Source organism: Alligator sinensis, unplaced genomic scaffold (genome assembly GCF_000455745.1).
Source record: "Alligator sinensis unplaced genomic scaffold, ASM45574v1 scaffold43_1, whole genome shotgun sequence".
NCBI lineage: Eukaryota > Metazoa > Chordata > Crocodylia > Alligatoridae > Alligator > Alligator sinensis.
Window position 1 is genome coordinate 2,312,914 of NW_005842092.1, and position 8,510 is coordinate 2,321,423.

Below are 8,510 nucleotides of genomic sequence, written 5' to 3' on the forward strand. Positions count from 1 at the left end.
GCCTTCCCTTTATAAGGCATGCAGAAAATACTTGGGGGAGGAGCTTGAAGGAAGAGCTGTGCAAGGCAGGTCCGCAGGTGGCTTTACACTTCACCTCAGACATCTGCAGCAGCCAGGGTAGAAATCATGTGTACCTCTCCCTGACAGAGCACTGGTACAACCAGCCAGGCCGTTGGTGGTCTCTCCTTCAACCTGAGGTGATGGATGAGTCCCACATGGCAACACAGATCATAGGGGCCATGAACCACTTGGCGCAGGTGGCTAATTGGGCAGGGCGAGCTGACCCATGGGTCCAAACTCACAGACAATGGGGCCAATACAGTCAAGGCGGTCTGTGATGTCAACTTTGACTGCACCTGCTGTGTGGCACAAAGTTCCACCTCTAGGTCAGGGATGCCTTGGAGGGGAACAGGGATGCTGGTGACTGCACCAGCACCACCAGCAAGCTCATTTCCAAATGCAGGAAGGTAGCAGGCTATTTCCACCGGGGCATCAAGGAAGGCAAGATACTGCAGGACAAACAAGCAGATCTGAACATCGCACAGCACAACATCATGTTGGATGTGGAGATTCGGTGGAACTCTACATACCTGATGCTCAAGAGTCTGGTGGAGCAAGAGAAGGTCATCCATGAGAAGCCTTGCTCAGGGAGATTGCGATCAGTGATCCCCTTAACAGAGCTGAGTAGGATATTATCTCCCAGATCTTGGTGGTCCTCAAGCCCTTCCTCGAGACCCTCAGTGCTGGCGATGCCCTACTTTGCCAGGTGATCCCTGTAGTGATGGAACTTCAGAGCCAAATGGAGAGGTTCCAGGGGATCGATGTTCCTGGCTGGGGTAAGCCACTGTCACCAGACATGCAGGCACTGGTGAGGCGGCTGAAGGAGGGCATCAGGAAAAGGCTTGATCTCTTGTGATCTAGTATGGTCCATGTGCTGGCAGCCACATGTGACCCAAGTGCAAAGGGCAGTGTATGCTATCAAAGACATCAACATAACACCACCTATCTCCAATCTCTCAGGCCTGATCCTTAAAAGGAATTGACAATCCACTTTTCACAGACAAGCATATGAACTGCACTTCACCAACCTCCTGGGTACAGAAACTCATGGGCTCAATATAGACATTGGAATCCTGACACACTACAACCTGCCAGACATCTGTCTCCCCAGGTACCTCTGCACTTTTACTTCTGCTGCTACACCCCCTCCCCCTACCCCACCTCAGCCTGTCCCTCACCCCCTGATGCCTCCATTTCCATTTTCACTGACTGACTTTCTTGCCTGCATTCTTGCCTCTGGCTTCTTTATTATTCCTTCCATCCAGGAACAGCACACACACCAACTACAGTTGCTTCCTCAGCCTGACAAAGGGTTTTACAACCTGAAACCTTGCTAAGGTATATTTCTCTAACTATTCAGTTAGTCTGTTAAAAGATACCAGATTAGATTGACCAAAGGACCTTGTCTGCCAGTGACATGTCCTTAGACCAATACCCCTAGCACCTGACCGAAAGGACACAGGGTCACATCTAAGCCCCAGAGCTGGGACTGGCAGGGAGAGTTCTCTGGCAGCTGCTAGAGAAAAAGCTCCTGCAGGAGAGGAAAGAAAGCCTCTGTCACAGTTTGGCTGCCTGAGATGCTGCTGGTGCTACTGTGCTGCTGCTCACTAAGTTATTATTAGTAGTACCTGTTGTTATTTAAAGTGGTGGATGAGGCAGTAGGGGAGGAGACCTCTGTGGGGCACATTAGCATGTCATGTAGAGGCCCCAGCGCTAGTGAGGGTGTGCCTTAACATAGATATAAAGTCACACGTCACAAGTTTTGCTTGCCAACAGCTTGAGGTGCAGTTTCCCAGAATCCCCTGCATCTATCTCCTTGAAACCTGGCAGGCTTCATGGCCTCAGTAGGGGATACCAGGCCTGCAGTTTTATCCATGCTGTGCCTTAATGCACACGTGTGACACAAGTCTTGCTTGTTAGCAACTTGAGGTGCAGTTTCCCAGAAACTCCTGCACCTATATCCTTGCAGGCATCATACTCTCAGAAGTGTCTACTATCTCTGCTGTGGTCATCCAAATCTGCTGGAAAATGACAAAGTTATAGGCAGTTTTATGCTTCCCCATTATAGCCTATGGGGGAAATATTGAAACAGCGCAACAGTTTAGACAAAATTAAACAGAACAGTTCTTTCAAAATGAAATGAAACTTGAAACAAAACACTGTCCTGTTGAAATATCAAAACAGAAGTCGAAATGAAATGGTGCTGTTTCGCACAACCCTAATAAAAGGGTGTTGCAGAAGAATGGTTAAGACTCTGTATCCAAACGCAAAGAGAAAGATAATTTTTTTTTCCAATTTCCTAGTTGGTCTAATAAAAGGTATCATTTAGTTCTAATTTTTTGCATTTTTTTAATCCAAAGGCATGCACTCAAGCATCACTCTGGAGTTGTACCAAAGACTGCCCATAGTTAACTCATATCTATATGGGTACATGGTCACTGGGGGTAGGGAGTCAAAGGTGAATTCACGTGATTCTCTTGCATGTCATTAGCTACAGAAATTGGTATGCCATAACTATGCCTAGTTTAGAAGGACTTTCAGTGTACATATTTATCTTCACCACTATGAACTGCTACAGAGATGTCTAGAATTCCTGTATTTTCAATGATTTTTCCAGACCTGTCTTAGACTTTCCAGTTTCAGGCCCAGAAGATTCTGTTCTCTTGATGGAAGATGAGACTTGACATTGGTTCTATGAGCTAAACATTTTGATCATGGATTCACAGCCTTCCCTAATGAATTGTGAAGTGTTTTCACTCTCCTGTATACACCAAGTATTGATGTTTGCTACCTGTTCATTTGGGTTTTAATAGCTAGCCTGCCCTGGCTGTGAAATGAAACTTTGGGCCTCAAATTAAGAGTCAATCACACAAATCTTGAGATTAAAAAGAAGCAGAAACACTTGCTCATATTTTTCATTTTCACATTATGCCTTTAATTGTGGTGACCTTTCCCAGTACATTTCTTAAATATTGAAATCATGGGCTAGAATTAATGCTTTTTATGTTTAAATTAGGTTTGTGTAAGGCTGCCATTTGAGTTGCTCTTCATGATAAATATCAAAAGCCAGATTCTGATCTCATTTATATCGGTGTAAATCTAGGCTCCAGTGTATCCTGTAGAGTTACTCTAGATTTACACTGTTAATTAGATCTGAATTTAGCCACAGGGCTCTCTTTACAAACATATACAGTGGTAGTAACAGAAGCGGGGAATCTTTTAATAAAATATGAGTTTTATATACATAATGTTCCTTTAATGATTATCTGTTCCACTAGATTAGTTGGCAATTATAATGAAACTTAGTTTCCAGGGTATCATTTAAGGCCACTGTATAAATTCAGGCACATTGAAAAAAGAAAAGAAACTCAGACTAGTGACATTAGCATAGATCAAGAAAGAAAATGGTCCATTCCGTATAAAGCTGAGCAACACTTTATTATGTTTTAAAGAGAAGCCACTATGTCATTTCTATAGTACTTTGATTAAGAATGCATTGAACAAATCATTTTACCAAATATCTTGTCTAATTTTCTCAGCTTTGATCCATCTGAGTTCTTTCCTCTGGTTCTTTCTTTACATATATATAGTCCAGAGTCCAAGGTGTGAATTGAGGACCTCAAAATAAAGCTCTCTTGTAGCTGCAACTGCAAGCTTTAACAGACAAAGCCTTGTGGATTTTGCACACAGTAGAGCACACAACATATTGAACAAATGGATAGCAGAAATCTGTGCTCAAGGTCAAAGCTTTACATTCTCTTCAAACACATACACATATACACACACAGTTTGGTATAAAATTAAGCTATTACAATTACTTTCTTAAGTCAATTGGGACAATACTTAAATATTTTAAACCTTTTTATCACTAGATGTCTCATATATAGTACTATACAGATTGAAAATGATACAGCAAACACTCAACAACATAACTTTAGAAAACATTCAAGCAAAAATGTTCCCCGGGAAGCAAAATCTTTGTTTGTTTGTTTCTTTGGTTTTGCTTGGGGGAGGGGAGGAGAATGAAAGTGATAAATAATTTCAAATAGAAAGTATAAAACTGCTCTGCTAGATGGTGGTAAACCAGTGGTCTGAAAAGCCTGTAGGAAAATAAACTGAGCCTATAAACCAGGACATACATTAAGTCTGAATGCTTTTTAAGAGGGCAAGATGTTAGCTGTTTCTTGGAGGTGAAGTCAAAGTATTTTTTACTAACATTCTTTGCGGTAATAAAGACTGGTATTTGGGTGTCACATTTTTTTCTGGCATAAAGTATATATGTTCAAAGAAATGAAGGAGTCTTAATCATAGCATTCCTGAATGCGCTAACATAATGATCCTAAGAAACAAGAAGCTCAAATGAGCTCTTTAAAACATGTAAGTCAAGAAAAGTAAAGCAGAAGAATTCCAAACATGTGGAAACGGGAAGAAACAGTTAGTTCTCATTTTCGACACATTATATTAGGAGTACCTGTCATTCCTGTGTCTTATGATACTCTCTATTTGTTGCAAGTCAGTAAAGGCTTGACCATTCAAGATGCTGAGCACTGTGGCTCTGAACAAGAAAAGAATGCAAACACACACTTATCTTTAAGCACATGAGAGCTCTCATTGTTCTATTGCTGTTTTTGCTTTCATTGTTCATTTGGACAAGCAAGTTATTATAGTGAGATTGCACGTGTGCTTAAAGTTCAATCCATGTTTAAATTCTTTGGTGAACTTAAGTTAAAATGCTCAACATCTTCCAAGATCAAACCCAAAAGCACAATAGGGACAGAGAGAAAAATGATGTTAAATTCAGCTTCTTGTCATGTACAGTAAAATCCCTGTTATCTGGCATTGGAGTAACTGGAACACTCTATTAACCAAAATTTCTGGCCAGCCAGCTGGATGCGGGCGGGAGGTGTGAGGGAGAAGTTTGCACGCGGCGGCAGTGACATGCCCCCTCCCCCCCACAACTTGGCATCCGTCCAAAAACCACTGGCCTCAGGTAATCGGCATTTTTAGATATCCGGCGCCCCCCATTCCCCACTCGTGCTGGTTAACAGGGGTTTTACTGTATTAAACTTATTGTCATAATCTACACTGGATGTTAGCTTTATAATGAAGAATTTCTTATATCTTTTGTGTCTTCCACCCCCTTTCTTTGGTTTTTATACTTACAGGTTTTCACTGAAGTCAAAAAGAGATTTCCATTAACTTTACTGAGAATTTGTGCTTTTTTCAAATACTTGAAATGAAAAGCATGCATTTGGTTTTACCAATTATTGTAGTCTTTCACATAGTTTAATATATGGATTTCATAGACATATTGGGATGAAAATTAAAAATGCCCAGCTCCATTTATATGCCCTGCATAACGCTCTGCTTTTCTATCATGATCAGCCCTTCTCCTATCCAGGTTCCACTTCACAACCCCTCTGTAGCCTTAATCGTTTCAGAGTAAACTGCTAACTTGCTTAAATGTATCCAACCGTAGGTATCCAATGTATCTGGAGAAGAATTCATTACAGACACCAATTTGACATCAGAGTAGCAATGTGCTAGTGGCATCTTCCTTGCCCAGAACAGGTTGTGGAATCGGTCTTCAAGATAATTGTGTGTCTTATCTGCAATTCTCCCTTCCAAATTGATACTGTATAGATGACTACTGAACTGTTTTTCCAAAACAGCCATTCAAAATTAACCTCAAACACAAGTGAGGTTTAAGAGTTCATATTAGGAGTCCAACATAAATACAAAATGTTATAATCTTGTTAATCCAGGATCCCTTATCTTAATTATTTTTCTTATCAAAATAAACATAAAGTTTACAAACAATACACCTATGGCTTTACACTTTAATGCATGTCATCCTGTCACCTTTGTGACTCACCGCTTTGTCATTTTTCCTCAGAGATGTGGGAAAATGTTTTGCAAGGTCTCTATTGTAATTCCAGAATTATTATAACCCTTCATTAAAACCCCTACCCTTAAGGTCCTCTGTCTTCCCTTCTCTGCTTACACTAGATTGCACTTTGATGTGCAGTAATATGAGATTTTTCTCCCTAGGGTCTCTTCGTGCTACCCTCACAAGATAGCCATATTAAGGAAAGCAGAGAAAGACTTAAGTGGAACTCCACTACAATGGCAATCATATCCCTTAAAGAAACAATTGCATAGATGTATGAGAAATTTGTGGCAAGAGATGATAGTTTAGAAGCATTAAATTGCAGGGATGCCAGCAAAGGGAATAATTTTATTTTTTAATAAATTCAGTCTCCTGACTGCTTAAACTACCCACTCTCTATAGAAAAATAAGTTATCCTTGTTAAGCTGACTGTTAAGCTTATGTTGCTGATGGTAAGTATAAGTACTGATAAAAAAAAATACTGATTTATTCCTTTAGAAATTCAGTGCAGTTTAATATTACTTAAGAGCATTTTATTACAGATTACCTGCTTCAGCTGTCTTTTACCTTAGTATAAAGATGCTAACATTGAGTCCTAAAACTATAGCCACAATAAAACTCTGCTGCATTCTCTGAAAGGGAGCACCTGCTTTTTTAAATGCCATATAAATGTATTGAACTGTCATTTTCAAGACTCTTTATTTGCCTTGTTATTTATACATTTAATGAGCTTTTTAAATATGTAAGACTTCTCATTGCTTCAAAACATAATAGCTCTCCCAGCTAAACAGTTGGTCTGATAAAATATATCATCAAAAAATCTTTACATCTTCTCTATTCCCATTACAGCGGAATTCAAGTTAAATCTTTCTCTCCTTCCCTGAAAGTGGCTATGATGCAAAGCTAGCAAAGAGAGGCTGTATGGAGAGAAAAATCTCATTCTGGACCATTATGGCATCAACATCACTCCAGCACTACTATATTGCTACCTACCCTTTCAGAAGGGTCAAGTTATCATTTTTTTCCATATAAAATATGTTCCCACATATAGTGCACATCTTGTTTTTGAAGGCAGACTGAAAAAAAAGAACCAATAGTCATCCATCCTAGCAAACACACATGCCAGATGGGACCCATAGACTGACCTGGTGTATCAGATCCAGGACTGTGCATCAAGTCTGACCCCATGCACTGGCTTTGGCATGCTGAGTCAAGGACCATGTGCTGGTCTGATGCCACAAGCTAAGTTGTACCTGGTTCACTAACTCTGCAGCCCCATGCCAAATCCAACCCCACACACTGGTTCCAGGTGTTGGCTCCAGAGCTATGTGCTGGGTCCAACCTGCCACACTACATCCACGGCTGATGCTATCTGCTGGCTTGAGGGCCACATGCTGAGTCAGTTGTGGGCCATGCACTGGGTGGGGCCAACCCCACACTCCAGTCCGATCCAGCACACATAGCCATATAATCTGGCCAGGAGAGCTCCCCACAAGTCTGTAAACTTAGGGCAGGGGAGTGATGGCAATATTCATTGCCCAAAACCACACAATTAACTCTGCCAATGCTCCCCTGCCCCTAAATTTCCAGGCATTTGGGGATTCATTTTTCTTGAATATAATGCACACTCCACATTTTACCACCTGGTTTGGGGAGAAAAGTTGTGGGCTATATGTGAGAAAATAGAGTATTTGGGGTGCGTTGTTTTCTAAGAATGACATTTTATTCCTTCCTGGTCATCTAAGTGAACTTTTTTTTGGTAAACTAGAGGGTGTGTGGCTCAGTGAGGTGGCCGCTGGGGGGTCCTTGGCTCTAGAAGTTTCTGTTCTGCAGCCTCCTTCCATGCCCTCTTCCCCCAATTACTATATTAGTTGTTCAGCTTAGAGTTCGGTATTGACTGGTCAAGTAAAGTTCAGTCAATTGAAAGGCCAGATATCAGTCAAACATTGTTGACTCTATTTTCTCAGGTGTCTAATGTCACTACACATCCAAAAGCTCACATGTACATGCTGTGGCTATGGCTACACATGGTCAGTATGTATGACTGTTTAGTTGAAGATAGTCATCCATGTGCACAAGACTGTGTATCCAGGAACAGAAATTTCTGGGGAGCATAATTGCCAAAAGCACCCTGTAGATGGCAAAAATGGCTACTTCGAATGAATGAATGGACTGTCACTGCAAGAGCTTAGCTGCTTAAAGAAGCTTTGTCACTGTCCTTATGAGAACTGCTATCTTCTCACTCTCTCAGAAATGGAGCCCCTTTCAGATTTCTCAAACTGATTACTTCCATATTAAGGTAACTAAACCACTAAAACCACTAGTTTCTCTTGAACTCTTAAGCCGTTAGCTTCCACAATAGTAACTATGCCTTTATGTATTACTGATTGCACTTTTATGAACAAAGCACCATGAACTAATCTTAAAAGTTATACAGGTCCATGGAGAGTACAGCATGAAGTAGTAAGTCCAATGGCATATCCCTACCACTCTGCACCTCAAACTGATCCATGTACAAGGACCAAAACTAATTCAGCATATCTTAAAATACTACCTGTCA